The sequence below is a fragment of the Nyctereutes procyonoides genome, unplaced genomic scaffold, assembly GCF_905146905.1.
Source record: "Nyctereutes procyonoides isolate TBG_1078 unplaced genomic scaffold, NYPRO_anot_genome, whole genome shotgun sequence".
In the NCBI taxonomy this organism is placed as follows: Eukaryota; Metazoa; Chordata; class Mammalia; order Carnivora; family Canidae; genus Nyctereutes; species Nyctereutes procyonoides.
This window is the reverse complement of record NW_026575142.1, coordinates 60,799,255-60,817,870: the sequence shown is the minus strand read 5'-3', so window position 1 is coordinate 60,817,870 and position 18,616 is coordinate 60,799,255. Positions and strand designations below refer to the sequence as shown.

The 18,616-nt window shown below is 32.1% G+C and overlaps 1 non-coding gene across 1 annotated transcript; it reads right to left on the bottom strand.

Moving 5' to 3' along the window:
* Window positions 1–16,487: 16,487 nt before the first annotated feature.
* LOC129498996 (U6 spliceosomal RNA) lies at window positions 16,488–16,594 on the bottom strand. Its single transcript, XR_008662264.1, has one exon. It is a non-coding gene; the product is annotated as a U6 spliceosomal RNA (small nuclear RNA).
* Window positions 16,595–18,616: the final 2,022 nt, after the last annotated feature.

The following is an 18,616-nucleotide window of genomic DNA, read 5'->3' as shown; positions in this document are numbered from 1 at the left end:
TGGGTTTTTTAGAGGGAAGGGTACAAGTAATATATGTGAAATCAGACAACTTGAAAAAAATATTAGTGGTACACACAAAATATTATCACTTTGTGATTATATCATTGTGATTGGTTCACACAATTAGCTATGTTAATATTCATGTTCCATGATTGTTCCATGATATATTTTAATAGCATTAGATGTAATCTAGAGAGGTAAAAAATTCAAATTTTTAAAAATAAATGCATTTAGGTATTTTGAAATGCACAGTAATTTCACAAAGGCATTTACCTTGATTGCTGGATTCCTTTTTAAAGTTATGAAACTACAGTAAATAAATCCATAAAATAATAAATAATGTAATTTCTTAAACTATTTTTAAAATTTTATTAACCATAGTTCACCATGATATTGAATGGTTTAATAATTTAATATGTATCTTATATATGTAAAACCATATTAATAGGTGAGAGAGCATTTAGAATTAAACCACAAATCATTGTCCTTATAAGAAAACATGCCTGCTGGGGGAAAAAAAAAAAAGAAAAGAAAAAGAAAGCATGCCTAGATTATCATTCATAATCAAATCAAGTTAATATGTATGATATATGTATTTGGGGTAGTTGCTTGTAGATCTTCAAAATCAATAGTTTTAATCTAGCTTAATAGTATTTTAAAGAGTACCTCAAATCTTGAATAATAAATTTGTGGTTTTCCCATATACCACATTTTCCTTTTTTGGAGCACCAATGATAGTATTGCTAAGGTGCTTAAAATCATATATGGACTATAAAGCCATAAAATATGGCAATTTCTAATTAAATATACAAAACCACCACTGATATTTCAGAAAAAATCAGTATGAATTCCAAACTAGGTCATATTTTGAAATGTTGTCTCATTGTGGATTTTTCAACAGTGAGTATATAAAAATTTATTTTAGCCTGCATTTGAATACTTTAATGACCACCAATCCTTTAGGAATTATACAAAACACATATCATTAAGTATTATAAAAAAAATCTTTAAATTGAGAATTTTGTTTTGGTTGCAAATTATTTTGTTCGGATGCATTTTCCTGACAACTCTTAGCTAAATATAGGGCTTTTTTAATCTGCAATTTTCTAAGGATAATTTCAAAGATCTGATAATTTGAAAACACTAAAATCCTTCAGAGGAAAGAATTTACTAAAATTAAATTCTAAAACTCAATACGGGAAACAAAGCATGCTTTTTAATAAATACAAATAATGCTGCCTATAAATGTATATGGTAGGTGGTTGTTTCAAAGTTCATTACACAGCAAATTGGGCTCCCTTATGTTCAACTGTATTTCCATCAGGCAGCAGCAGCTCCAATTTATATGTGAGTTTTTATATTGTTGGTCTTAATAAGCATTATTCACTCCACCTTCGCCAACAGAATATCTTACAAGCTCATAAAATATACATTTTTGAAAAGAGATTGCACTACCTTCTTGTGGCATCCTTTTCAAACTGTGGATAGCTAGAGTCTCAGGAAATATAAGGATGAAATTGGTCTGCTATATTTTCGATGGTATGAAATATTTTTAAAAATGAGCAAATGTCAATGGATTGAATTGAGAAGGTCAAAAGAAAAGGGAAACCAATAATATTAATGAAATATATTATAATTAATTTTTGTAATATATGTTTAGGAGTCAAAGACGTTTCTTACATAGCATATTTTAAAAGAATAAAAATTCCTCTGATGACAAAATTTTTACAACGTGCCTCCCAAGAGATCCCAAATAAAGTCCTTTTGCGTGATGAAGGAGAAACTGAACTCCTTTGTAACCAAATGAAAACAACACCTTGAAGATATTTAGCTTTTATATGCTGAAAAGTGAATGAAGCTCTAAGCATTGGGAGTGGGGGCTTGTGATTTTGGGCTGTACATTAGCATTTATGAACCACTGTGATTAACATTTCCTGTGCTGGAATATGTCATTTACTAAATAGACTGTGAACTGAAAGAGTAAATGCACATCCTAAATGTAAGCTGCTAGTCCCTTCTCACAATTAGGACCAAGAACAGATTAGACACATTTCAACTACTTGAAATTTGCTTTTCATGTTGCACTTTTTTTTGAAAGAGCATTTCATCCTCATCACCTGAATGTAACATTTTTATTTCCCATTTTGAACTTGATCAAGGATGATCAGGTGTTTTCAATCACTATAGAGTTAAAGTAACCTTCTAATAGCAACCAATAGAGTATGAGATGTTACAAACTGGAAAAGTTTTATAGAAGTCTAGTTTACCAATTTCGAGATAAATTCTCTTCCAATAATAATAAAATATGTTTAATGATATTTTCAGCTTTTAATTTCCACTATATAAAGAGAGAACTGAATCTCAACACTCTCCAGTAATCCTGAGACATAATATTTTATCATCATTTACTAAACAGGAAAATAGCTTCTGGTTTTGCACTGATTTTTAACAGACTATATCAAAGAAGGTATACTCTTTGCCACATACATTTCTTGTTATATGTTTATCTCTGTGGTAATCAGAAAAGGCAGAAATAATCTTGAGCATATTCCTTGGCAACCAATTATCTAAAAATACAGAAAAACATTTTTTGTGCAATAGTTTCATCTATTACTTTGAATTGCTGTCTGCTTTAATATTTCATTTCCATGTGAACAAATTTTGAGCATATCAAAATGCTAATCAGTTGCCAGAATAATACCGCATTCCATGCAGAATCCTTTTCTGTGGGAGCAAACAGTAGGATCACCTTACATAACCTAGAATAACATTTTCTTCCTAATTGGCAGAGTGTATCTGTCATTTCCTGGTGTTTTCTTGCTGGTTAATACTAACCTTTGTGGAAAGTTTATTTGATCACTGAGCTCTCTATATGTATGCTTGTGTATTTAAATGATATATCTATAGCTATTATTTTTCAAAATGGATGTGGCTCTGTTAGCACATTTAGAAAAAATTATAAGGTTGGTTGATGATTGTAATGGTCTTATAATCATCCTTTCTATACATGTATAATCAACTAGACCCTAAAAACACAGACACAAGGACTCTGAATAGTTGGATTTTATATTCACAATATTTCTCTGAGTGACAATCACAGAAGTTGTTTGATAAATTAATATTTAAAATGTGTAGACATTTCATACTCATGCTATTTAACTTCTGCTGCTTCCCACAACTGTATTTTCCATCTATTAATTAGGTGTCGTGCTTAGAGTTTTACTTATAATTAAATATGCTTAGTGGAGGAAAAGTATAGAAAAAATGAAATAGAAAAGTTAGATTCTTGGGCAGCCCAGGTGGCTCAGCGATTTAGCGCTGCCTTCAGCCCAGGGCCTAATCCTGGAGACCCAGGATCGAGTCCCGTGTCAGACTCCCTGCTTTCCCTCTGCCTGTGTCTCTGCCTCTCTCTCTCTCTCTCTCTCTCTCTGTGTGTCTCTTATGAATAAATAAACCAAATCTTTTTTTAAAAAAAAGTAAAAAAGAAAAGAACTTTAATTCTTGTCATTTTAAAAACACAATTTTTATTTTTTTATTTTTTTAAAACACAATTTTTAATTTGTCCATTTGTACAAATACCTTTACATTTTCTGTTTAACTTTCACTACAATGTGCATTTGCCATTTTTTTAGAAGTTTCTTCCTAGAATTATCAATTTATCTAAATGTTCTCCTTATGCTCTGTTTATTTATTTACTTACGTATTTAACAAATACTATTTGAGTATTTCATTATGTCAGGCAATGTGTTAGACACTGGACATAGAATATGCCCTTAAGGAGGTGCCTGGGTGGCTCAGTGGATTGAGGCTCAGACTCTTGGGTTTCCACTCTGGTCATAATCTTGGGCTCGTAGGATTGAGCCCTGTGTTGGGTGCTAGGTGTGGAGCCTCCTTAAGATTCTCTCTCTCTCACTTCATCTGCCCCTCCTCTCTCTTCTTCTCTCTCAATCTCTCTCTCTTTCCCCCTTTCAAAAAAAAATTCCCTTGAGGATTACGAGCTATTAATGAAGGAAAAGAAAACAAAGAGAAAACTATAGAATAGTTGTGAAAAATACAGTAGTAGTAGTAGTAGTAGAAATTGTAGTGTGAGAAGGATAATGGCATATGTGAACAGAAGGAAAGGGGAACACACAAGGCATCTACTTGAACTTGGAGAAGTGAGAGAGCACTTCTTAAAGGACATGATCCTTGCAAATCCTGAATTCCAAGTAGAAATTAGCCTGGGGTAAGAGAAAAGACAGACATTCAGGCAGATGGAACCATGTGCAAGTACAACCAAAGCCATGCAGCCTGTGGAAATCCGATATTGGGGTTACTATGGGAGAGAAAGGTTTAGAACAATGTAAGAAAGAAAATTGCAGGCATGAGGAAGGCCAGATAATGAAGGGCATAACAAACAAAATTATGGAGTTTGTACTTTATCTTGAAGGAACGGGAGCCTCGCTCAGGATTCAATGTGGAAATGGCATCAGGGAGCAATGAATCATGACAGGATGACCAGTTTGAAGACTATCAAAACTCAGGCTCTAGTATTATAAATGTCTTATTACACAAATTAACCTATTGGAGTTTGTTTCCTCATCTAAAACAGGGTTAATAATAACACTTTCCATAAAATTTTGTTAGAATGAGTAAATGAGATGATTATCTTTAAAGAATTCAAATCAGTCAGGTATAGAGTAGACACTGTATAAATGGAAGATTGTAGATTAAAGGATTAAATAGAAATTAAAAATTTCAATGTTTGAGAAAATTATTAACTTTTCTACTCTACCCACATTGTTTGCAAAATTTGTTAATATTCTAAGTACTATTTATAATCTGACATCTGGAAATCCCAGTCTAGAAGCTTCACAAAGTCAACATGTTTGTTTCATGAACATCAGGTCATATACCCATTTGTTTTATTTTAGCTAACTATATCAATAGTTTTCTGGTTTTCCTCAAAATTCTAAAATAATTTTTAACACTCGTTTGTCAAATAGTGTTTAGTGTGTGACTATTATATTATACAATATATCTTTCATCAGAAACTTCTCATGTCTGATCTAAGACCCCAGAGAAAATGTATTACAAGTCTTATAATTAATATTATTTGTTTCTTTAAGTTTTCCTGTTTCATGAGGGAATTCGTTACTTTGCTTCCATAGCATGGTTCACTTCCTTTGAACTTTTATTTTTTTTACATATTTGCTAATGATTCTGTATTTTCTAATCTTCAAAAAAAAAGGATCTATGTTTGTACATTATTAGGATTACAATAGAAAATTCTATGTGAATTTATTCAAGATATTTACCCTCCAAAATAAAAGTGGCAACCAAAACTTACCTAATTTTGGTTTGTTCAATCAAGGTTTACTTGCCCATGGGACATAAAGCCTGAGCAATTAGGAAGCCAGTTCTCCAAAAGCCGTTATTCTGGCTTCCTGGGTGGTTTCTTTTAAGACACATTATGTAAAGTATTTTAAGAACCATTCCCAAATAAAACTTGGGAATGATTTATTCCTTCAGATCATCCCAAGTGCTATCTTCACCATCAGTTTTTGATCCCCCGGGGCCAAAATAACAATTTCCGTTGGAAGGTAGAGAAGTAGACACAAGGAAAATCATTTCATGGTTGAAGAAACATCTTATACCAAGAAATTTGGTAGTTTTTTAATTTGTTTTGTTTGAAGCAGCCTATAAATAGCTGTGGCCCTTCCTTCTTTATTATTATTGTTGTTGCTACTGTTGCTGCTATATTTTTCAATGCCTTATTTTACTTTTTCTTAAATTTTACTCACAAAGCTAATGGGGATGGTAGCTTTTGGCTTAATAACTTTACTGGATTATATTAAACATACAAATCCCTGTAAATATTCTAACTGTAAAATTTGATGTTTTGAAATATGTATAAACCATGAAACCATTGCTAAATTCACTATAATAAATATGTCCTACACCCCCCAAAGTTCCCTCACATTTCTGTAATCCTTCTTAACCCCTCTCTACTGTTCTTTCAACTCTCCAGTCCTAGATAACCAACAATCACTGATGTGCTTTCTGTAACTATACATTGTTTTGTATTTTCTAGAGTTTTATATACATGGAATCACATGGTATGTAATCTTTTTCTTTTTTCTTTTAAGGGGGAAGGCTGAACTACTTTCCTCAGGGTAATTATTCCGAGATTTATCCATGTTGTTTCATGTATCAATAGTTCATTTCTTTGCTGTGCAGTATCCCATTGTGTGTGTGTGTGTGTGTGCGTGTGTGTGTGTGTGTATCACCCTGTGTTTATATTTTTACTGATAGATGGACATTTTGGTTTCCAGTTTGGGGCTAATGCAAATGAAATTGCAATGAACACTCATACACAAGTGTTTGAATGGATATATGCTTTAATTTGTCTTGGAGAAACCCTAGGTGTGCAATCATATGGATTTTATGATAGGTGGATTTTTGAAATTTTACCCAAAGTGGTAGTATCATTTTATATTCCCGCTCCATTACATGGCAATAGCTGTTACTTCACAGTACTGCCAGTACTTGTGATGAAGTCTTTAAGACAAGCTAGTAGGTATTTACTGTTGATATATTGTGATTTTAATTTATATTTTCTTAATGCTAATAATGCTGAATATATTTTTATGAGTTTTTCATCTTTCATAAATTGTTCAAATTTTATCCACTTACTTGAGTTTTCTTATTACTGAGTTTAGGGAGTACCCTGTATATTCTAGATACAAGTTTGGATAAGATACGACTTGCAAATATTTTTTCCCAGTCTTTCTTTTGAAGACCAATATTTTTAATTTTCATGAAGTTAAATTATCAAATTTTCATTTGTGGATTATGTTTTTGATGACATAGCTAAGATTCCTTGGACTAAAAGTCAAAAAAAATGTTTTCTTCCAAAAGTTTTATAGCTTTGGATTTCACATTTGGGTTTATCATCCATTTAATAATTATTTATTATTCATATGTAGTATGAGGTGTATGTCAAAGTTTATTTTTTACATGGATGTCCAATTATTCCAGCACTATTTGTTGAAATGACTATTTTTTTTCTACACTGAACTGACTTCGCATCTTCGTGAAAATCATTTGTCCTTATAGAAGTCTATTATTGGACTCTATTTTGTTCTATTGCTGTAGTCATCTAGACAGACTTATGTATGTCATCTAGAAAATTAAAATACTCTATTTTTTTTAATAGGTCTTTATTTTATTTATTTATGATAGTCACACACACACAGAGAGAGAGAGAGAGAGAGAGAGAGAGAGAGAGGCAGAGACATAGGCAGAGGGAGAAGCAGGCTCCATGCAGAGAGCCCAACGTGGGATTCGATCCTGGGTCTCCAGGATCGCGCCCTGGGCCAAAGGCAGGCGCTAAACCGCTGTGCCACCCAGGGATCCCAAAATACTCTATTTTAAATATGCAAAGTCATTGTATAGTTTCTACCAATTTATCAAGTATGCTCATTACCATTATAAGATACTATTGAAATTTTAGTTAGAAATAAAATAATAGTGTTTGCAGCAATGTCCAGTAACAACTTTAAAATGTTGAGACAACTATATTTGTTAAAAATCTACATATTCAAGTTTTTTTTCCTCCCTATGATTTTCCATGTAATTTCTAGTTTACTTCATACAAAATTCAGGAGCTCTCATTCTTCCTGGCAATTTTATTCCTGTTTTACTGAACAGAAACTCTCTAAAAGATTTTGCATTGATTTTTAAATGATTTTACTCTCATAGAAGATCCTTAATGGCTATGGCCTGGTGCTTTCACGGAAGACCTTTCATCACCTTATGTACCTTGTTGTTCACTTAGATCTGAATCTGCTGATTTTTTAATGTGTTCTAATCATAACCTTCAGGCAATGTGAGCAAAAATGTTTGGTAATTAGGTCCCTCAATAGGAAGTAAGTTCCATGCTGAACTTCCAAATGACTACCCTATTATAATTTTGTAAAGCTTGCTTGAAATAATATGTTAGTAAGTAACACTTTAAACTATATTTTGCTTTCAAAGATTTAAATTTAGATTAAAAATACTCAATATATTTTGAATCTCACCATGCCAAAACATTCAGTTTAGATAGTTGAGGGCTAAAGTTAATAATTTTATATTGTGATATTTCACATGTATGTAGTAAATGGCACCATGGCAATATAATAACAATAATATATTCCCATGAGAAAAGACAGGAAATAATCATTACTTTTGATTTCTCTCTTATGCTGGTAACACAAATTACTCATAATGTAAACAAGTTATATGAATATATACATATTGATGCCATCATTAGTTTTGTAACTTTCTTAGGAAACATTCCCTATTTTTAAGTAACAGAAAGAACACCCAGATAGAAATAAGATTTTAAAGGACTTGTTTTTGTTATATTTTAAGAATCTTTTGATTAATTTTAATGACAATTAACATGGATTTGATGATGAAATTAGCTGTGTGTGTATAATTCAAGAGGGTATTTTACTTTCTTGCAATTACATTTTTATTTAAATATGTATAAATATAGATGTATTCTTTTTATCTATCAAAGTCTCTCCTTTAGTGCAAAAAGCTATCATTTCATTTAATAGCTGGAAATATTACTAATTATCATTCAAAAAACAATTTGCAGTTAAGTATCTACACTTAGAAATTACATATATAGATATTTTCTACATTTGTCAAATAAGTATAACTCTAAGATCACTACAACCAAAATATATCCATTGTTAAATTAAGAATTATGATTTTAAAGCACTAGAAAACTGAGGTCAACAGTTCACACTTGGTTCAACAACTATAAGCTTTTTGAGCCAAGGTAGCTCACTTTCTTTTTCACTGTTTCTGTTTCAGTAAGGCTGCTTATATGTAAGTAAGGCTGAAATGTAAAGTCCTCAGGATTTGTAAGTCACTAATTAAAATTTTGTTTCTTGTTATTTTTCCCATTGCTTCTAACAATATGTTGAGAACACAAAGGTGTGCATATGACAGTTTCTGAAACCAAAAATAGAAACAGAGCCTCTAAAACTCTTATGGTCAAGTTATGAATGTAGATGATGCTGAATAAGAAGTTTCATCCTGATATTTTGACTGATCTTTAGTTTCAATTTGTAAAGTTTTCTCCCTCATATGCAAAACTGCTTCTTAAAATTTATGTAAAATATCTGAAACTTGAAGATATATCACCTAATATGTCTAAATAAAGATTAATAATTTTAATGCACTTGGATTATTCTTAAGTTTTCTTAGAATTTTGGTTCTAGAGGTTGCAAGCTACTCTAGTCTATCAGAAAAAGTACCTAAAATGTAAGGAATTCAGGTCTCTTAGATCATATTTCACTTGTGGAAATGACTAATGTATTAGATAAAACATGAGAGGTGTTAGTTTCAATGGCTTTAATGAAACAGATGATTTTTCTCAATTTGTTGAGAGAAATAAATTCTTCTTCTTCTTACATTATTCTGGATGCACACTATACTGTAGTGAGAAGTTAATGAACAGGTTGGAAGGAGAGGTAGGAAAGGTCAATAGATATAGGTATAGTTTGCTTTTGCAGAAATTTAAGAATAATTCCAACTCAGAGCATGAGATTTTATCTTATTGATGATGTTTGTCTTTCTGTTTGTTTTGCTTTTTCACTGAACAACTTCAAACAAATTGATTTCAATTAAAATAACTTGAAAGTTATTTATGAAAGAGAGCAATGCTTAAAGTGTGTTGTTATAATATGGCATATTAGCTGATTCTTTAACTGAACAGAAATAAGTGAAAAATGAGGTTCTTGACTTCGCAATTTGGCAGTAAACATCTCTCAAGATTACATTTCAGACAAAAAGTAGTAATATCTGAATTATTACTGTCATAATTCAAATTCAAATATATTTCCAACATTTTCAGCACTTTTGTTTTTATGTTTCTAAGTAGTTCCATAAGAATAGAAAAAGACATGCAAGGTGAAAAAATATAGCTGCTCATCAAAGTTCTATTTTAGTACAAGTTAACAACTTAAACTTACTCCTAATGTTGCAATTTATACTTATTAATAGATACACTTATTTCAAACCATGACAAAATGTTAGTGTATGGTTTTATAACTTCTATTTTAATATTTCACCACGATAATTTTTATTTGCTCCAGTATAGTAAAAATTATTTGGAGAGGATTAGCTTCAAATTATATAAATTATATAACATCTACTTTTGCCACATTGAATTAAATGCATGTTTAAGTTTAGAAATCAAGAAATACTTACTAGGCCAAGAATTAAATCACCCTCTTATTCCTGTGTGTGATTCTGCTAACTAAATAAATGGGTCAGATGTGCTTTCCCTTAGGGTTGTTATCCTTGCTTGTCTACTTAACATCCATGCGATAACCTGGGGCTTGGTGTATTACTTTAAAAAGTATAATGCCATTTCTTGACTTTTTCCCATAATATTATGCTTAAATACTCCCCAGTTCTGTTCATTTTGAAATTGCTTTTTATTAAAAGCACAATGAAATTCAAAAAATACTTTTTTTAATTTGACTTCATACTTTTAAAATAACAGTGACAACAATATAATATACCGGGGAAAAGTTAATATGTCCAAAGATGTGCATCTTTTTCTCTATAAGAGAAATTATTTTATAGAGAATTTATGCCCAATAGTACATGTTTATAATTTTACCTTGGGTGAAAAAAAGAAAAATCACCATAAAAGAATACTGTAATGGAGTGCCTCGGTGGCTCAGTCAGTTAAGTGTTTCTCTTTGGCTCAGGTTATGATTCCAGGGGCCTGGGATGAGCCCTGCATCAGGCTTCCTGCTCAGCAGTGAGTCTGCTCCTCTGTCCCCTTCTAACTGCTGCTTCCTCTGCTTGCTCTCTCTCTTAAATAAATAAATAAAATCTCTAACCAAAAAAAAAAAAAATCCTGTAATAATCCATATAAGGTACAATATAGCTATAGGAGAATTCTAAGCATGTACTAAAAAAATATATATTTATATAGATATATAGACATATATGTGCCCAAAAGCCACTATAACTTTGTAAACTGATAAACAATAGTACCATGCTCATAACTAGATGTAGCATATTATATGTCACTATCTGTCAGCTATATATGGATAAAAAGTTAATGAAAATAAATACAACTCATAGAACTTCCTGAATTATTCAGAATTAACTGAGAAGATGCAAACTGCGAAGTGCTTTCCCTGGTGTGGATAATGCATCATGATCAATAAGCAAACACTGTCTTTAACTTAAAACCAAATTTAAGAATGCATTATTAAAGAAGCATAAAATATGCAAACATGCACGTCTGATGACATTTGCATTGTGATAGGAAATGTAGCTTTTTAATTCCACAATTTTAGGCAATGTAATGCTTGAAATATTGTATGTGGAGGACCCCTGTCATAAGAGAAAAGTAAATATAGGGCAACTGAGTGGCTCAGTCAATTAAGTGTCCAACTCTTGACTTCCATTCAGGTAATGATCTCAGGGTTGTGAGATTGAGCCCCACGTTAGGCTCCACACTGGGCATGGTTTCTCTGCTTAGGATTCTTTCTCTCTCTCTTTCCCTCCTCTCCCACCTTCCTATGTTCCCCTCCCTGCCACTCACATGCTCTCTCTCTGTCAAAAGGAAAGAAAGAAGAAAGAAAGAAAAAGAAAGAAAGAAGAAAGAAAGAAAGAAGAAAGAAAGAAAGAAGAAAGAAAGAAAGAAAGAAAGAAAGAAGAAAGAAAGAAAGAAAGAAAGAAAGAAAGAAAGAAAGAAAGAAAGAAAGAAAGAAGAAAGGTAAATAATTTAACTATTTGACAATAGGATCACAGAGCTAAGATTCAATATCTGATCTGGTTTCTTACTTTCATCAAGCCTATTCAGTAAAAAAATAAACAAAAAAACAATGAGCATTTAATTCTATACCAAGTATCCATAATGGAAAGCTCACCACCAATCTTAACAATTTACACAGATTTCTAAAACTAAATTTATTTAATTAATCTTTGTTCATTAAACTTTCTTGATTAGTCTCCATATCTACTGTTTAAAACTTTAAAGTTATATTTTTATAACTTATATTTGGCATCCATTTTTAAAGAGACTGGAAAATGCAAACTCATATTTTATGTACACTTCATAATTTACATCACTTTGAATATTTAAAATTGGATTAGAATGTATGTATGAAAATAGGTTTAATTAAATTTTAAAATTCCTTAATTTTTTCCTTTGATATAAAAATTTTACTAGTTGCAGTTTATCTTAGTTTAATGAAACAAATTTACAAGAGATATTAATTCATTTTCAGTAAAAATCAAATTACTAATGTACCAATTAAAAGCATAGAAATATCTTCGTTTTCCAAAATAGAAATCTAAGAAAGGAAAAAAATATATTTCATTTAAATGTAGACAATAGAAAATTGGTTGCACCTATTTGCAAAGGATCATTTCCCTCATTCCGTGAATACTTTGGTTCTTGACTTACTGTTCCTCTCTCCAGTCTACTGATTACTATTATTAGAATTTTGATTTCCTTGCAGGTGTTCTTTCCAATGACCTTAAGCTTCTCTCCTCCAATGAATTTATTCTCCATCTTGACTTGGTTACTAATTTCCATGGATATTCCACTGATCTTCTCATTATTACCTACAGCTCAATAACCTTAATTTTGAATCCCATACCACATACTATCTCTTTGCATCTCACTGCCTATACTAACCCTAGTTTTATGCCTGCAGGGATTTCAGTCCAATTTTCCCCACCATCCGGAAACCTATTTCCCTTCTTATCTAACTGAAAGTCCAGGTCCCTTCATTATAATCATTCTCCGACAGGTGTTCTCAATTCCTTTGCCCTCTTCCCCAATTTGCCTAGAAATAACTGGGCCTGGTTCTTCAAACTTTCTGCTTTCTTTATGATGTTAATGCACAGATAGTGTGGTTGGAGAGAAACATATAGTCATATTGACTATTGCCCCTTTAAATTTAAAGGGCTTCATTTGAGCCCTCTTAATGTTTTTTATGAATCATACTGTATTTCCTTTATTCATTCACAGTCCCACTCCCCCTCTAAATCTCAAATCTTTTATCTACAAGCCAAAGTCAAAAGGCTGAGGAAAACAGAAGATTTTTATATCTCATCTGATTATGTAACTTGACCTGACCTGACCTGACCAATTCATTTGGCTAAAACTTTACTTGAAATTGACGTACATGTATAGCTATTTATGTTTTTTTTATCCTAATTAGTGCAAATATTCCTTTATTTCCCTACAGGTATATTAATGTTTTGATTACTAGGTATTACTTAAGACTCACTGGGGTTTTTGGGCAGCCCCGGTGGCGCAGAGATCCTGGAGACCTGGGATCGAGTCCAGCGTTGGGCTCCCTGCGTGGAGCCTGCTTCTCCCTCTGCCTATGTCTCTGCCTCTGTGTGTGTGTGTGTGTGTGTGTGTGTGTCTATCATGAACAAATAAATAAATCTTAAAAAACAAGACTTACTGGGGTTTTTCCTAATACATAAAGAATATATGACAGTATTACCTGTCCATAACCAAGAAAGTTCATGTTTTATGACTTATATGACTACAAAGGTCTTGGATAATAGTTATGGATCTTCTGTTTCTTTCCACATTACATTCTATCTCTATGAAGGAAATTATGACCATATATAAGATCTATATTCTTCTTGCATAGTATAAAGAAAAGATAAACTAAAAATAAGAGGCTTAATTCTTCCTTTAAAAATAAGGGAAGAAACCTCTGCACCCCTTAACCCTTTCACATTTTCTTATAAGGCTTACTGTAGAAAACTTGCATCTTTTTCCTTTGTTTCCTTAAAATGTATGTAAATCTTTTAAAAAGCTGAATAATCCAATTGCCAGCAGCTGTATGACACTATAATGTCTTTCTCAAGGACCCGGGGGCCATCTCTCTGAAATGTAATCATCAAGAAAGATAGCATCCCTTTCTCCTGGTTTCTGTTGGAGGGTAGGGGTCTTAAGTCAGTGGGTACCCAATACGTTGCCAAAGTACCTCTTATCATAAAAATATTAAAGTTCATTTTTTTCTTTGGAAAAAAACAATTAGCAAGCACAGATGGCTACCCCAATTATCAGGTGAATCTAGGAAGAATGAAGTGCGATAAATGGTGCTGTCAAGTCCTCTTATTTAAGGACTAGTTATTGTTTATCATGAGAACATCTATGCCATAGGGGTTGTATCTGCTTGACAATATAAAAAGGTAAGATTTCTTTCTGGTTTAAAGCCCATTCTTTAACAAAGCTATTTTCTTTCTCTTCTACTTTTGTGGAAAGGTTTTCTGAGGTGGCTGAAGATCTTTTTTTTAATGATATTCCCCAACACTACTAACTCTGTCTAACTTGCTGATTCAAAGACACTGCCCCCAGAAATTCTTCTCTCTTTCATGCCTTTTAAAACATTTTTCCTTAATTGATCTTTCTCATTAGCTGGAGTTTCTTCTATCCTGACTTTACACCCCTTCAAAAATGATTCTGTCTTTCTACTCTTATCTTCTCTCAAAATAGGACAAGCTCCTCCTGTATGTCATTTCTGATAGACACTCTCATTAGGCTTTTGACTTCACTACTAACTAAAATTGTTTTGGTTAGTGTCAGCCACAACCTCCAATGACAAAACTTTATAGTCTTCACATTTCTTCACTATCTTTGACAGCAGTGATCACTCCCTCTAGTTTGAAACCTTGTCTTCTTACTTCTGGGACACGACCTCACTTATTTCTACTACTGGCTCACTGTCTGGTGCTTTTTATTCTTCTTTATATATTCCTCCTTTTCTCTCAAACTCGAAACCATGGAGTGCCCCTGGGATCAGCCCTAACTTTCTTATCACCTTGATCTACGTCAACTTTGCTGGTGGTTGCATTCAAGCTCATAGCTTTATATATAACCTCATAATGATGTTTCCCAAAAATATCTCTCCTGTTTGGATTGCTCTCATAAAATCCAGACACATTTCCATATGCTTATTTGACATCGCTTAAAGGAGCAAATCTTGTGAACATAAAATCCAGACACATTTCCATATGCTTATTTGACATCTCTTAAAGGAGCAAATCTTGTGAACTATATACCTAAATCTAAATATCTAAAACCTAAATTGTATATCTAGTAAATACACCTAAAATCTATGAAACTGCATTTCCAAAATCTAGAATCTAACCATTTTCACCACCTCTGTTTAGTCATCATCCTGCACCAAGTTATCATCATCTCTGAAGTGGCTCGGTGCTTCCACTATGTCCTTCCACAGCCTATCCACAGCGCATACCAATCCTTCGCTTTAACCTACATGATAATCTCTGTATTCCCCTCAGAGTAAAATACATAGTTCTTACAAAGACCTACAAGGCCTTATAATATTTTGCACTCTACTAACATTCTGAAATTGTCACTGATGATTTCCCCCCCACACTGACTTTCTTACCTGCTCTTTAAACACATCAGACATTTCACACCACTGACTTCAATGGTTTTTCCTCGGATCTAGAATACCCTTCCTTTGGATTACTGCTTGTCTTATTCTTTAACCTTTGCCAGGGCTTTATAAAAATGGTATATATTTAGGAAAGACTTTCCAGAATGCTACATACAAAACTATGCATGTTTCATCAGGTGTGGCATTTCTGGTCTCTCCCCCTCTCCTTCCATCTCTCTCTCTCTCACTCTGTGTGTATATATACATGTATGATGTCTATATATCATATATATAGAGAAATGTCCATATTAATAGAAATGTCCATTTCTATAGTTCACACGCTATAAAATTTGTGTATGTGTATGTATGTATGTATGTATGTATGTATAATGTAGTTTCAGAATCACTGACACCATACATGGAAATCAACTAAGTGACATTCAGTATTTTAATAGTAGTTTTAGTTTAAATATACAGTGAAATGTACAAATATTATTTTTACAGTTTGATAAGTTTTGACAAATGCATACACCTGTGTAATCAGACCCTATTAAGATATAGAACAAAGCCATAATCGCAGAAAGTTCCTTCATTCTCTTCCTAATCAATGCTCTTATGTCCAAAACAACCAGTTTGCTGTTTTTTTTACCATATTAGTTACCATATATTAGATATATTAAAAATGACACTTTTATGGGTATATACTTTCATTTCTCTTGGATAAATACCTAGAAGTAGAATCTATATGCCATAGAACAGCTATATGGTTGTCTTTTTCATACAATGCCAAAGCACTATCCATTGTCCTATATCAGTTTACACACCCATTACACACAAACTCTTCCTACTTGCCACCATTTTCATATCTAGACTTTTAAATTTCCACCAAACTTCTAGTTCTGTAGAGCAATTTTATCAGGGTTTAAACTTGAATTTCCTTTATGACAAATGTTCATTTTCTTGTTTGTTTTTCTCTCTTTTTCTTAACTCCCATTGTATATCTCCCTTTGTGAAATGTCTATTCAAGAGTTTTGCTCATTTTCTAATATGCAATGTTTCATGAATTTGCATATCATCCTTGCACAGAGGCCATGCTAATCTTCTGTATATTGTTCCAATTTTAATATATGTGCTGCCAAAGTGGGCACTTGCTCTCTCTCTCTCTCTCTCTCTCTCTCTCTCTTTTTTAAGATTTTATCTATTTATTTTAGAGGCAGAGAGAGCAAGTGGCTGGAGGAGGAGGAAGAGAGACAGCAGACTCTGCACTGAGCACAGAGCCCCATGTGAGGGCTCCATCCCACAACCCTGAAATCATGACCAGAGCTGAAATCAAGAGTCAGACTCTTATCCACTCAACCTGCTGAACCACCCAGGTGCCCTAGCACTTGCTTTAAAAAAAAAAAAAAATACTGGCTTATTTGTCATTTTATTGTCACATGGGATTTTTATGTATTTGATTTGTTTTTATTTTTTTATTTTTTATTTTTTTGATTTGTTTTTATTTTTTAACCTATACATTTTAAAAATAATTTCTTCTAGGTTGTGGCTTATTTACTGATTTTTCTTTAACAGTGTTACTTGGCAAGTAGCATTTTTTTAAAAATTTAATGATGTCTGATATTTTTATTTACTTGCTTAAATTTTTTAAGGTGTTTTTTACTCTTGTCTAAGAAATATTTGCCTGTCTCCAAGTCATGGAGATATTATCCTCTGTTTTATGAGATTTATAGTTTTTGCTTTTTATGTTTAGGTGTATCATTTATCACAACTTTTATACATGGTGTGAGGTAGGGTTAATATTCTTTGTGGCACAGATATATAATATTCTAAATATTTGTTGAAAGGCCTTATTTACTGAATAGCTTTGGCAACTGTCAAAAATAATTGACTAAATGTGAGTGGGTATATTTCCAGACTGTCTATTCTGTGCTTTTGATTTTTTTTTTCTATCATCATGTCAGTATGGCTATAGTATTACTATTCTAGTTGTGTAATAGTTTTGTAAAGTGAGATTTTTTTAAGATCGGTTTTTCTTTTTAAAGTCTTTGTACTTCCATACAGTATGTCAATTTTAGAGAAATTCTGATAGAATTATGACTGTGATTACTTTGAATCTATAAATTAATTTTGAAAAAAAACTGTCATTTTTCACACTATTGTCCCCTCAAAACCATAGGTATGGCATTTATATCTCTAATTATTTAGCTTTCTTTTCCTCATAAATATTTTGTAGCTTTGCATCTTTCACTTATTTTATTCAATGTATTTCTAAGTATTTTATTGATTCAATAGTGTTAAAATTAATTTTAAAGTTTTTGTTTTGAAATAATTATAAACTCACAAGAAATGTCAGAAATAATGAAACAAAAAAAAAGAAATAATGCAACATATGTAGCTTCCTCTAATGGTGACACATTTTATAACTGCAATACAACACTGAAATCAAGAAAAATAATGTTAGTATAACATTGTTAACTAGACTACAGACCATATCCAACTTTTACTGTTTTTAACTTACATTTGTGTCTGTGGATGTGTATAGTTCTAGACAATTTCATTCCATGTAATGATTTGTTTAATCACCACAAAAATTAACTGTTCTAAGCTGTTCTATGACTACAAAAAAACTACTGTATTCCATTCCTGTCCCATGGCAGCCACTAATCTATTTTCCACCTCTATAGCTCTGTCCTTTTGAAAATGTTATATAAATGAAATTATACATAATGCCATGTTTTTTAATTACTTCAAAAGAATCTTGGGAATCGGTGGAAGTGGGTGGGAGTACAGATGAAAAATTTAACCATGAGTTGGTAATTGTCAAAGCTTGGTGATAATCTATAAGGGTTCATTATATTCCCTACTTTGACATACTTTTAATATTCCCTTGATCATAATAAAAAGTAAGGGCTATTAAAGAAGAGACAAAATATTTAGGTAGAGGATATTTAGAATAGAAAAAAGGGAGAAGAATGCTGTCTAAAGTTGGAAAATACATTAGAGAGAAAAATAACTGGGAATGTCAAAAGCTAGATAGAAGAAAAAAAGAAGAAGAAAAAAGCCAGATAGAATATAACCAGAGAAATTAAGTAAGGTTGACTGAGATAGCAGTAATAGGCATTATGATTAACTTCATGTAGTTGTTTTAGAAATGAGAAAAAAAAAATCAA